General features: G+C 42.1%; 1 protein-coding gene across 1 annotated transcript in view; it reads right to left on the bottom strand.

The window, feature by feature from the left end:
* LOC105704429 (cysteine-rich motor neuron 1 protein) overlaps positions 1-14,152 on the bottom strand; it is a 51,142-nt gene that overhangs the window by 15,368 nt on the left and 21,622 nt on the right. The window lies entirely within an intron of this gene.

Raw genomic sequence — 14,152 nt, 5'->3', positions numbered from 1 at the left:
AATCCATGGCCTTGATCATTCTGTTATGTAATGTAAAGCCTATTAGAGATATGAATTCATTGTTGCATTCATAAAATACAGAATCTTAAGTATGTAAAATTTAATATTACAACTTATAATAATTTATATAAAACTCCATTTCTGGGGTCAGGCGTGAAGCGAAGGACATCGACGACAAAGTCGATTAAGTATTTGCAAATTAAATTTTTCTGAGGTTTCAATCAAATGCTCGTTTGATCGTGCTCGATCCTACAAACGGACATAAGTGTATATTCGAGGTTTAAATAAAACAAATTTTATTAACATCTTCCTATCTTAAATTCATGTACTGTACTCCAATTCTTTACATACGTTCGTGAGGTTTATACGAGATAAAAATTGTCTATTCAGGAAAACCCCTGATTATCCTGCGCGAAGCTGTAACAGTACAAAACCTCATACTAATTGCTGGAACTATTTTCTATCGACAAGTTAATTAGGTTAAATAATAACGTAAGTCGGACATCGGGGGAATATATTTATACCGAGTCGAATCTAACGAACCGAAAAAGGTCCATATAAACGGAGCCAATCGCTCTAACCGATCGATCTTCCATCCGATCGTTCGTAACCGATTCAGGATAATCCCAAAATGTCGACTTATCGACTTGTATACCAGCCCCGAAAGTACATCCGTGTAAGCGATCTCGACGACTAATCGGATCGGCGTATAAGTTTAATAATCCATTTAGCTCATCCATGAAATCGGATTTTTGCTGATGGGCCCGCGCTAGAGAAATACCGCCAAAGAACTCGGCTCGAATTCATTTGGAATTAATAACCCGAATACGGCCCCTCGATTGGCTAGAACACGATTAGAACGCCAACGCGGGTTTTCGTTTTACGTTTGATGATAATGGCTCGCAATCTTTCGGAGCAATAATGCGGAATATGAGGCCGCGCGATGCGAATCGCGCCGAGAGACCCTTGCAGCATGCTGCAGGTGATTCGTAACAGCCGGTGTGGCTGTATGCCGATTAAGGGCCGATTCAATGAGGTCCCGAAAGCTGGAGGATTTTTCAAGAAATTAATTAAACCCCTGAAATCACCGAACCCTTAATGAAATATTCCTCAAGATCGATAGGGCAGAGTTTTGAAGTTTTCCTTTGGAGAAGCAAATTAATGTGGCTCGAAATCGTGCAAGTAGGTCGGCAGGGGTCGTCCTCCGTCTATCGCGGAATCATTTCTCTTGATAGAAAAAGAAACGAGAGCCTTGGGAGGAGTTAGAGATCGGCGTAAAATTTATTTCCGCGTGCTCCGTCGCCGGGAGGAACGGGAAATGGCGATTCACGCGGGAAAAGTCCATCCGACGTCGCTGGAAAATGGCGCGATCAAAAACCAGCGGGAAAGTAACGAGGAAAGCCCTTTCCCCTAGTGGGAAACCGTCTCTCCGGATGGATTTGCAGTAAATATTCGCCGGTACGGTTTCGGAGAGCCGATTCAACGACTACGATGTCGGCGCTAAATATTTATAATCTTGTCACCGCGACGCGTCGAGGCGGCGCTTAATCGTGCGACCGAGTTGTTTCATAAAAAATTAAATCCGCCTAAGTCAACATTAAGTCCTGTCCTCTATTCCACCCTATGACGTCGGTAAGACCTGCAGATTTAACGAGGTTGCAGTCTCTCGAAAAGTTAAGGCAATCGAGTTATAAAATATCTCTTTAAAAATTCGAAACCCTCTTCAGGAGTTCGCGCAGAGTTCGGAGTGTCAAAAACGGCACCCTGAAGTTTCAGTGCTTTTCTTAAAACCGCTGTAAAGGAGCAGTTCTTTATTTTATTTTCAGATTCGCCGATCACCTGGGCGCGTATTTACGGCCGGCAATAAGGAAAACGTCCGAGCGGAAAAGTTATCCCTCGAAAATTTAAATTCCCCGAGACGTGGCGGAAAAGGGGAGAGGCGAATGCAAATCAATTGTTACGCCAGGATGGCGGCAGCGACGTGCCTGCTTTTCTATTTGCTCCTTCCCTATCGAGACACATCCTTATTAATGAGACGAGACCGGAACGAATTCCCCTCTTCTCCCGGTAGCGAATTCAATTTCGCCAATCGACTCATCGCGACTGCATTCTATCAGTGGCACCCTGGAGGTCGTCCTCGGCTCTCGAAACGGCGAGCAGAAATCTTTTTCCGCCCCCTGCAACGAACCTGGGACCCGATTCTCGACTGTATACGATCAACTTTCGCATACGATATTGACAGTTTCGTATACAACTTTCAACAGTTGATATTCTTGAGTGATTACCGCGGTTTCGTATTCGGATAATACCACGCGAATTACATCGCATAGGTCATAGCATGCGAAAGAGATCATTCGTATATGAAAATAACATGAAACTATCGGTTTTTATGAAAGGGTTGAAGATCAATATAACCATATAGGGAATGATAGGAGAAAAAATAAACAATTGCTAAAGCGAACATTTCATTGGTTCGGGCATTTCACAGACAAGCGGCGACAATGTGAAATTTTTCATGCGAATCTATTCGTATGCGAAATATTTCATGCGAAGCTATTCGTATGCGAAATATTTCATGCGAATCTATTCGTATGCGAAATTTTTCATGCGAATCTATTCATATGCAAAATATTTCATGCGAAGCTATTCGTATGCGAAATATTTCATGCGAATCTATTCATATGCGAAAAAATCCGTATGAACTCGAGAATCGTGCCTCTGGCCCCTGAAATTCACGTTTGTCAAATTACTCAAAACTTACACTACACTTACACTACAAAAGGAAGAGAAACGCGAAAAAAAATGGCGGGGAACGCTTCGGCGCTTTGAGAGAATATGAAAGGCGCTATGAAACATAATCAACGTCGATTAAGCAAAATTCATCTATATCCTTTTTGGTGGTAATGTCATTTTAAATCCTCAAATGGTAACACAGATATACAGAATGACTCTTTCATATCACCTTAAATTCTTGATGTATCGCGAATTTCTCCATTAGATACGCAGATAGGATGTGCATTCGAAGTGTCGCAAATTGTACACTTGGAATTACCGTATAACAGTTATTAAAGATAACGGGCCTCGGTATAATAAATTACCCCCGAGAGGTCGGGCCACGACGCTCGTCTTCGTCGCGACGTTGAAGCCATTAGCGTCGCGAAAATGAAAGGCGAAGTTATCATTTTCTCCCTACACCTGTCTCCTCGTCTTTTGACTATCACGTGACGCTCTTTATAAAGTTTGCAATGCAGACGCGACGACTGCACTCCCTGAAACGCATAACCAAATGGCACCATAATCGTAGTTGGCTTCGAAGGAGATTCACCTGTACCATATGATTCTATTTTACTACATTTAAAAGACTATACCAAATACAAGGAATTTTTAATCGGTGATGGGCTATCTCCCAAAGAAATTGCACTTTGCTTTAAATTATTTATTGTCATAGAGATGTCACGGAAACGGTGACAACTCATCGTAGGACTGGAACTTCGTGAAGAAACTACGAAAGGGAACAGATAACGAAATGGGAAACGGACCGGTCTTTACTTTCCTATCCAGAATTTAGCATAGAAGTACAATTAACGCGTTCTGGCCTTTGAGACTGATTTCGTCACAGGCTTATCATGCACTTCGACTTTTTACATGAATTTCACTTCCCTCGGAAACTGCGAAACATCCTGTAATAAAAGCCCGAGCCTTTTATTATCACACGAGCATTATTAACGAGAAAGTTTGGAGTGTCTGTAATTACCCGAGGTTATTCTGAAAATGGCGAGCAATGCATTTATACCGAGAAATGTCCGAAAGACTTGTATTACGATTTAATAAGTTAGAAATATTTGTATTAGAAGAAGACATTGAATTTTCGTAATCGACGATCGTTTCGGAAAAAAGCACCTAATATTAATTGCTGTTCAAAGAACGCGTAGACGTCCTTTTTCGAGGAGTTGGAAACAAATCTTCCAATTTGATGGCCTCTGGCTTTCGGTGACTAAATTAAGGGACGAGCTGATACAAAGAAACAGGATAAGGGAAACGGAAAGGGTAACACGGGAGCTTTATTACACCAAGCTGTAGAGAGAACACCGTCCCTTCGATGTACGCCGTACCAGAATCCTCTCTTTGAGTCTAATGAACCACCTAATCACATTATCATGAGCCCAGTTTCTACTTCTCTGTGGAGCATCGGAACGTCAACTGGTCAGTGTACGTAATTCGATCGAGTAATCACAAGGCAGGAGTATTTCATACAAGGTACTGTATTTTCGGTTGTCCGCCACCACCGAAGCATCAACCACTAATAAAAAAAGCGACTGGTGAAACCCGTCAAACTTTAAAGAAGAACAAATAAGATGAAAAAATAAACATGTCAAGTAGAAAACTCCCGGAGATTCCACGAATAAATTAAACAAAGAGACGGCGAAATATAGGGAGAACGAGAAAATAACGATGACTTTATTACTAAATATGTACCATTTTTCCGAGATATCGTGGGTACCTAGAGTGAACGATTTGAGTCTAATATGAAAATGACCCGTTGAATTTTCCGAGCGCTTCAACGTCCACTTCTCGGGAGAAATACCAATATCTCTGGCGATCGTCGTGAATAATTCAATGTAATAAGTATAAAAGCAAGGTATATGGGAGCATTTCGCCGAAAGTATTGCATTTTCGCGGTTATTCGCCGGCGCTGAAGGAGCGAGCCGACCAGCGGGCGTGACGTCTGCCAGAGACGGTGGAAATCTCCTCCCCGGGGAAAAGCACTGCTAGTGGTTCCTGATTTTCCGCGTGAAATTGAAGCAGCGCAGTCGTTAAACTTGAATCACGTCCACGTCGCTGCATGCGGCACCCTTCAACGTATCCCGTAAAGAAATAAAGTGGTGGACCGACCGGAGTGGTAGAAACGCCGGAGCGAACTCCAGTGGCTTGAAATTACTCCATCCGACATACTCGCGTAATCAAATTCGCTATCCCTTCCTACGATAATCTACCGTGTCTTCTCCCGTCCCTTAAGGTGAAGTGAAAGCCCCCTCAAATCAGTCTATTCGAATAAAACCCTTTTTTTTTAAGGATATTGGACCAAACTGTCCGAAACTTGGACACATGACTCGTGATCATCTAAGAATTATCCCGACACTTTCAAAATTTGGATTTATTGAAAAAAATTTAACTTAGTCCAGACCAAAATTAAAATGGCGTCGAGATCTCATATTTCGATCGATGTACAATTATTGACGGCTCTGATATAAGAAACGAAAGTGTCAGGACAATTGTACGGCAATTTAGAACACTCTGGTAATCGATAAACTCGCATTTGGACGGGATAGAGGCAAAAAAGTGTCTCATGTGCTTTTATGCTAAAACGATGGGAATACGAGGTCTCATTCCGAAGTGAAAATTTAGTTGACGTTGGAAATCACAAATGGCGTAGGGTGTCCTCCACAATACTCTAATTTCCGGAAGGTAACTAGGTCTGCTCAGGACAGGAAAAAATGGAGACGTGCATCCGACCAGTCATCGAATCTTCATTATTACGTATATGATCTTAACGATATTAAGGAAATGGTCGCGATGACCCTAACGCTTCTGATCCACCTTTTTTACAAGTTCCTGGCTAGACAATTTATCTTATTCAATGTTTTTCTGAGAGTCTCGGTAAATAAGATGGGGTCGAAACTCATTTATAGACTCGTCGAGGGTAGCAACGTAATGACAATACCTTACCACCCCATGAGGTGGGGGTATAGATCGAAGTGGAAGTGTTTGCGGTGGTGGCAACGGTTGTTTAGCGGTACGGAGAGTGGGTTCTTCCTCGGTATGTACTTTGGAGTAGATTCTGGTACTCGTGCGTCGTGCGGTACCGGTACACGATTCTACGTACGTTACCAAGTGATGTACGATGCCGCGTACATAACCGTGCACATATGTATACCTTGCATAGGAATGTAGTGGATATACCCGTTGCCCGGTTTGGGACTATTCTCAAGATTTGTTGCTTGACATTGACAAACCGGCGACCCTCCCTTCCGCCACCCCGACCGCCCCCGCGTCCCGAAACATGGCTGGGATTGCAAGTACGTTTGACCGTACCACTCCCGTTTTACGTTTCCACCCTCTTCCTCCCCCTTATTATATTTTTCTCCTCGTAGTTCTGATTGCGCCTTCCTTTCCTTTTTCCCACCCCGTGGCGAAAAAACGCTTTGCACTTATTCTGCCGGGGATAACAAAGGGGAGCAGCGGGACGTACGGTAATTAATGTAAGGAATAAACGAAAGAATTTATTTGCATTTCATTAAACATTGAGATGGCCAATAAATGAACGTTACTATACCATTGATCGTCGTCGATACTGTAGCAAAAATAATTATCAGGAGTGACGTAAAATGTGACGTAGTGCTCGTTAACCTTTCCCCTGGGATATAATTGTCCTTTTCAGGACGAAAATAGCCGTTGAAAATTGCTTAGAATGAAAACATGTATAAACCGTGAATTGACTTGCGGAGCACGCACTTAACGCTTATTGACTCATTATCGACTCGCTCGCCCGTTCATGGCCAATTCGTTTCCCGAGAGAATTTATTGGTCAATGGTCATGAGATTCAATTTGAAGTTACAACCTCGTCAGCAGGATAAGGCAGTAATGCTATATCCCATTTTGCCTTAATCCCGAATCAATGTTGCAAGTGATGTCAACGATTGCCATTTACGGCAAGAAAGTCCCTCCTATTTATCATATAATTTTATCGAGCTTACAATCAAACCGGATGCGATTTTCTCTCCTGAACATAATGTATGTAATGTTGACATAAACCGTGCCACCACGTCGCACCAATTCCACCTCTCGCATTATGTCAATCATAATCTCCTTGATTCGAGTCGTTACGAAAACGATCAATTATACGTGATCACCCATAATTGGTCGCTATTAGATAACCCGTGGAGGAAACGTGTATGGGTGAGATCACGAAGAATCCAACCGAAGAGTCACACAGAAACGTGAATCGATTCATACCGGAGGCCGTCAGGAGGGAATTCAACTCCGACTGATAACTATACTTTCAAGTTCACCAATGCGTTGACCTTCCATTACGCTGCGCCTCGCAAGTGCATTTGTACACAGCGGATGCACTTGCCGGGATCATTGAATGCCCATTGTAGTTAAACCGAGTCGGTTGGTCTTCCGTCATTCCGCATTCCAACGGAGTACCGAATCGAAGACGTCATGTCTATTTTGATGCACCGTCTCAAGTAAGGAGTGCGTATTCAATTGGTACGCACAAGTTTAGTGAAAACCACCTAATTTTAATTTCCGAATTTTCGATACTTAAGGTGATATGACGGAGTCAGTCTAGACATATGTGCCCATAATTATGAAAGTGGTCTAAGTCATATATTTTTTGTTTCGAAATTACATTGAATTAATTTCGTTTGAAATAATATGGCGTGAAATAACTGATAAACTCATTTTTTTTTTTAATTTTGACTTAGACCACTTTCATAACTATGGGCACATATATCATTGAAGATGATTCGTCGGTACGAATATTAAATGTTACCACCAAAAAGGATATAAATGAATTTTAATTTATCGACCTCGATTAAACTTCTCAGCGCCTTTCATATCATCTTAAAGAATATAATGGTTAGCTGCAATTTACACGGACTCAATATTTATTTTTAATTTTTTATTTACTGGAGGAATTCTCAATGGTATCTACATTTTCATCAACTACCCACCGCGAATTCATTTCCACATAAATCCTGTGAAAACTTTTAGCCAAGTTTCTTCATTAATCTAAAGTGGCGGATTATAGAACCCACGAACCGTGTTAAGCTTTCGAAACGTATTCGAGAATAACGTACCTCGATTTCGTTCAATCCGTTTTAACTGGCCTCTCCTAAGGTCGACGGAAGGGATGCTCCCTAGTTCATTATCCGATATATCTGGATCCGAAGGAATGGGACTTATTGGCGGAGTTCGTGGAACGCGAAAAAAAGTAACAAGACCCTCGGGTTCGGACGAAACGAACAACTTTTTCTGGAATAAAAGAAAAGCCACTTGGATTCTGCGACAGGGGAGTAATTAGTCGGCCGGTCTAGTCGCCCCATCGATTTGCCACTCCCTTCAATTCTGCCTGTTTGGTAGTGGGAGTAAATTGTATCCTGGGCTAGCTCGTTCCCTCTTCCATCGCCTCTTCCTATTCCCTACTACGTCTCTTCCCTTTTCCATATATCGCGTCTTGCAGCTATACCGCGCTTACCACCGAGATTTCCACCTCGATTAAATACGAGATTTAGTTAAGTAACTAGTTCACGTGGAAACCGTTCGTACATGTATCTGCCCGACTAGAAATTGTCTGTCTCAGTTGAGCCTCTAAATCTTTCATTATTTTGCTCATTTAAGAGGATATGAAAGATTCATCCTATATACGTATATTTGAGAAGTCAAATCGTTAGGGAAAGTATTCTCCGAATTGGGTGTACCGATTCGTTTGAAATTTTTCTATATGAATATGGAGGCCCTAAAGTAGATCCTGAAACTCATGAAATTTCATTTTTCACCGGGAATTTATTTACTTATCAGGGACTAGAACCAACATGGCAACAGAACCAATGTAATAAAAATTCCTGTAGTATTTCTATAAAATGTCTGCGCCTAATGCTGTCGGAGTAAAATTGTGGAGTAATAACTACAATGTTTTAAAGAAAGAAACTCTGGTACTCAAAAAGTCTGCACTGTATGTTTACTTACAAATTAAATAAAATACCTTAAATATGACAAAAATCCGTATAGTATTTCTATAAAACGTCTGTGCCGAATGCTGTCAAAGTGAAATTGTAGAGTAACACCTACGAGGCTTTAAAGGAAACTCCGTAAAGGAGAGAAACTGTGGTACTTAAAAAGTCTGCACTTGATTTCCCCGATTTCCCTGAACTGCGAGCATCTTCGGGGCACCATAAGAATTTAAAAATGTGTACAATGCCCTTGACAAATCTCCCCGTTCTCTTCGCGGAATCCATTTTAGCGCTACAGTCGTATCTTAAGGTCGCATGCATTTACCCAGGCCAGTACCTCGCGCACTTGACGAATGTTACGGGCCAACGTGTCGAGAGTTCACGGAGCTTTCCATTTTCCGCGATAAGTCACGCTAACGCGTGGGAAAGCAATGTGGACCGAAGCGAGCTCGAGTACTTCCCTCCGTTTCTCCTCCGAATCTTATTTGCGTCCAGAGTTAAACTTATCCTCGAGATTCGACAGCTTGACGTACCCCGAAAAGCCGGGAAGGATTAGTCGATTTTCCCGAAAGGATAAATCGAGCAAAATGAATGGATAACTTTTCACCCCGGGGAAAATTCCGGTGTCGGTACGTCGGACACCATGAGACTTTTATGGCATAAATTAGGGTAACTCCGCGGAATAGCACGAATTATCATAATCGATATTTCAGTGATGTCGTAAATCCGGAGAGGCAGCCAAATTCACGGATCGCATTTCGAGATAACGTCCGCGACCCTGCGGTGATAATCCTTTTGAGTCAACTTGGAACTCGCTTTACCTCTTGATTGGAAAGATGCAACGCGGAGATGGAGGGCAATTTTCTTCGTTCCGATTTATCGATCTCAAAGAATTATTCTCCAAACGGACCGCCGATGCGAAACGCTACCCTTATTCAAGGGGATTTTTTTGAGCACGGTACTTCATTTTATTTCGGAAAATCAAGGCACTTTCAGTTCAGATACGGCCGTGTAACTTGATGGCGGAAACGAGACTACTTTCTGTTCTACCGGACACCTGCACCATATTGGTATCAATACACAAGGGTGATATCGCGGTAACCCTATCACGTGGACATGTTGAGACTGTGCAATAGTGACATGACGAGTCGCATACTTTGTCAACTCGTATTCGAATTGGAAAATATTGCCAACTCCTGCACGATATCGATATCAATACGCAAGGGTGATATCGCGGTAACCCTATCACGTGGGCATGTTGAGACTGTGCAATAGTGACATGACGAGTCGCATACTTTGTCAACTCGATGTACTCGAATTCGAAAATATTGCCAACTCCAGATTGGACTCGACTCGGCAACTCGGTGAAGGGAAAAAAACCGCAAGCTAAAAATTTTTTAATTTTAAATTCGACGTGGCGAATCAAATCTATGGTAAGTAAAACAACTCGAATGGTGACGACTCGAATTAAGGAATAACACGCGGTTGTCATATCCGTTCAGTTTCATTCTCACCCTCGCAAGTCGCTTTCGTTCATCCCAATGACTCGAGTTGACTCGAATACATGCTTGATTCGAGTTTAACCAGCTGAAACATTAGACTGGTTGCATCCCTATTCTACAGTTCCAGAAAATACATCCCAAACAGTACTCCATCAATGAAAAGCAAAACTGATGCGTTTATGAATCAGTGATAAAAATCGGAAAAAAATCGCTCGAAATCCCCAGAAATTCTGAATTCTTGGACTGCTTGGAAAAATGCCGAGGACGTTTGCAGGGCATAAAAAGCGTCGTTTTTCCTTGCCGATTCCTTAGAAAGGAACGACACGTTTTTTTCCCCTTCTTCGGGGTGGAATCGATGTCACGGAGGCACGGGAAGAATACGGAAAGGACGATTATGCATGCGCCACGTGGAAGATTCGATTCGCAGCCCCGTGTTTATCGGAGAGGGTCGAGATTTATACTTTTTCCCATCGACCAACTTCCTCCGTCTCAGTCTTTAAAGAAGACGGCCCCCGATCGTAACAACCCACGAAACTTCCTCGCGAAGCTCTTTCGCGGCCTCACGCCATCATTGTACTTCACCTGGGAGAGTTCTCAGCTACAATAGGCGGCGCACGAGATACAATTTAAGGTAGAACTTTCGGAATGGCGTTTCGTTTCGCGGCTGCTGTCTTAATTTACCGTACCCACCCCAACTAAGGAAACAGCGAAGTACCTATCGCGTTTAAGGCGAAAATTAGTTAATTTGAGAGTTTTGAGGAAATTTAGGACAGAAAGTGCTTTAGGTTTTCCCAGTGCATAATGCACCGCTGCATCCATAGTTCGACCCTTTAATTTTCATCAATTTTCACGAACTTGCGTTTCCCCACCTGTACAATTGTCACCATTTCTCGAGCGTTCTATTGCATTTCATATATTTACAATTGTTCCTCTCAATAATGGCGGCTTCTTTTGTATCAGTTTCTCTACGTGATCTTCGCGAGATTTCCCGGTATCATTTTTAAGGGATTTTCCAACGTCTCTGCGAAATACCTCGTACGAGTAACTGCATGTGCAATGTTGCAAAGAATCGGGAAGAACATCGCACACGTATGAAGTACAGCTCGTTTTCGCTTTATGAATATTTCAATGGCCCAATGTTGCCGTACCCACGAAGCATCCCATCCATTTTGCAGACCTTCGCATTACGAGATACGGCACTGAGGAAAAATATTATATTGATACCGGTTCTACCTCTTCCTTGCGGATAACAAATCGTAATTCGACGCGGAATGAGAGTTTGCAAAGTAGTGCATTTACAATTTGCCAAAACCAAAATCAGTGCATGGCCACCAGGCACGTTGGAAGAGTAACTTCTAATCTAAATAGAATTATTAAGTCTCATTATTCTGAATTATTTTCTCACGAAACGCTCTTACGCGTTCGGGACAAATTGTTTTGGGCATAATTATTTAATTTTTTATTTTTATTATTTTCATTTCACTTTAAATATCAATAATTGGCTGATGGAATAACGCCAACGAAAACGTTTACACAAATTGTCTCAACATCGATGCACAAAGATGAATGGAAATGGTAATTTACTAAAAAAAAAGAAGTGTTTCACTTTTAACTTGTTAACCCATTTGCATCATTTGACGGAATAATCTGCGAGCAATGACTGTTGCTCATCACCAAGAGCGAAATAATCCGCAAAAACTGTTGCTTATCATCAAGAGACGGATTTTTCAAGTACATGCGCATGTAGAAATGGGTTAGTTAAAGGACTGGCAACTGTCAAATATTATTGGGGGAAGTTCAGGAGACTCTCTTGGTAGAATCCTTGAATATTTCTTGACTTTTGAGGTGTCCTGGGCATTTGTCCAAACCGAAAGGTGGCTGAAACGTGCCCCTCCGACCGGGCGCGAAACATCCCCTGCAGCACGAAGATTCTTCTTTACCGAGGAAACAATCGCGTTAAAACAAATCCAATTGAGTGCACCGCTACTCTCGCAGGATATTCAGCAGATCGAGTGATTCAATTTCTTCAAATGTTCGGTCTTAAACGCATTTCCGATCGATTCCGTGCGTAACGATCATCCGCGAATCAATACTCGACGGCAGTTTCCATACACCTCCGGTTTCCCCGGAAAACCGATTCATCTATTTGCCGAAATAATAAAGTACCCTTCTCGGCGAAGCATACGTGAAACGTTAATGCATTCGATAACCTAGACTTAAGACAGAGGGCATTGAAAACAGTCAAGGTTTAAGTCATAATTGAAAAACTAATCATCTTCAGGGCCACTAAATTATCCATTATGAACGTTTCATCTCGTGGAGGGCTTCTTGGTTTTCATTCGGAGAGCTTATAATGTAATGCTGCCTTTATGACGGAAGAATGGAAAAGACAAAATGGCACTTTATAATACCTAGCCGGGCAGCATAATCCTCTGGAGTAACTTATCGTTACTCGTGCTGCTTCACAGGTGCCTTATAAAGTAATTCCATTGAAAACCGTACTTCGCAACAAATCATCTTAATGAAGCCCACTGGGTCGGAGTTTGGGCCCCGGCTCTTCCTTTTTACCTTCCTTCCTTTTTCTGCTCGAATTACTCTCCTATTCCCACTCCGCTTTGATACATCCTACTCCCTGGGAAATATTACAGGACGTCATCACTTTTGATACTTCTTTGACTCGATGAGACCGCGCCGGGGAAAGTTTCGTACCGAGCCGTACTTTTCCTCGAAATGGAGAGTCGACGGAGAAGATGCTAAAACCGATTCATAATGTCTCAAAGAAACGGGTGAAAACTTCTCCCGCTTCTTTGCGTGTCCTTCACTACAGCATCCAGAATCGCTCGAAAACGTGAAAAACGAAAATTAAGGGCCGGAAAGACCCGTTGCAATTACCACTTCGTCTTCGTTTTCATCGCATTTAATTTCTGTTTTCTGCAAATTATCTCTCTGAACCGATTTATCTATGAATTTCTTATTTTTAGCAGAAACGCGCGAAAGGAACACTCCCAAGGAAAGCCTCCGTTCTGAATATGCAGAAGAATAATTTTTGTTAAATTGAATTAAATTTTTTTAAATTTATTCGAATTTTAGAGATCAAGTGCTTCGCTTTAACAAGCTCCCCTCTGCCTCCTATTCTATGGTACAAGAAATGCTCGGAAACTTAAGCCGTTTATAATAATCGGATCACGGAAAATGCTTCTCCGGGAAATTTTCCACTTTTTCTCAGTAAAGGGTTGACTTCTGCGCCGATATTCCTCCTGTTCGGTAACTGATCCTTTCCGAAGCTTCTGAAGACGTCGAAGGGCATTTTTGTGCCAGATCGAACAGCTTCGATATGATACGTCGACAAAGGATTCCCCAGTTACACGTCACATATCAGAGTCTAAGAGGATCAACTCGGAGAGATATCTGTAACTTGTTAGCAATATTCTTCCGAGGAAGTAAGACCCTTCGACCGATCATCGTAACGAAAAACCTCTTCGACGGAAAACTACAATTTCCCGCTAATTTAAATACCTCCACCCGTTGAGTCATCAATTTGATCTCCTTTATGCGCGCCGAGTAGAAAATCGGATTTCCGTCTCCAAAGACTAGTAAGGTATTCTCTTTCGCCCTTTATTCTTTACCCGTCTCTGCAGTTCGGATCAGAGGCTCCTCATGTCGTACCGTTGAATAAATAGCTTACATGCGAAGAGGTAAAATAAGATATTATGATTCCACCTCTTTCATCTCGTGGCAACGTGCATGAAGGAATAACATTTAAAATTAAACTCCTAGTTGAAAAAAAAAAAAATGAAACCGGTGCCCGGCATACGAGATGAGTTCTTACATAATACTGCTAAAAACAATATCGTATTCTTACATTTCTGTGGAAGTATTATCCAGCCATGGATACCCTAACTCTATAACCT

This window comes from Orussus abietinus, unplaced genomic scaffold, assembly GCF_000612105.2.
Source record: "Orussus abietinus isolate OABI.00-Male unplaced genomic scaffold, Oabi_2.0 scaffold6, whole genome shotgun sequence".
In the NCBI taxonomy this organism is placed as follows: domain Eukaryota; kingdom Metazoa; phylum Arthropoda; class Insecta; order Hymenoptera; family Orussidae; genus Orussus; species Orussus abietinus.
Note: the sequence above shows the minus strand (reverse complement) of the source record. Positions and strands in the feature narration are given on the sequence as shown.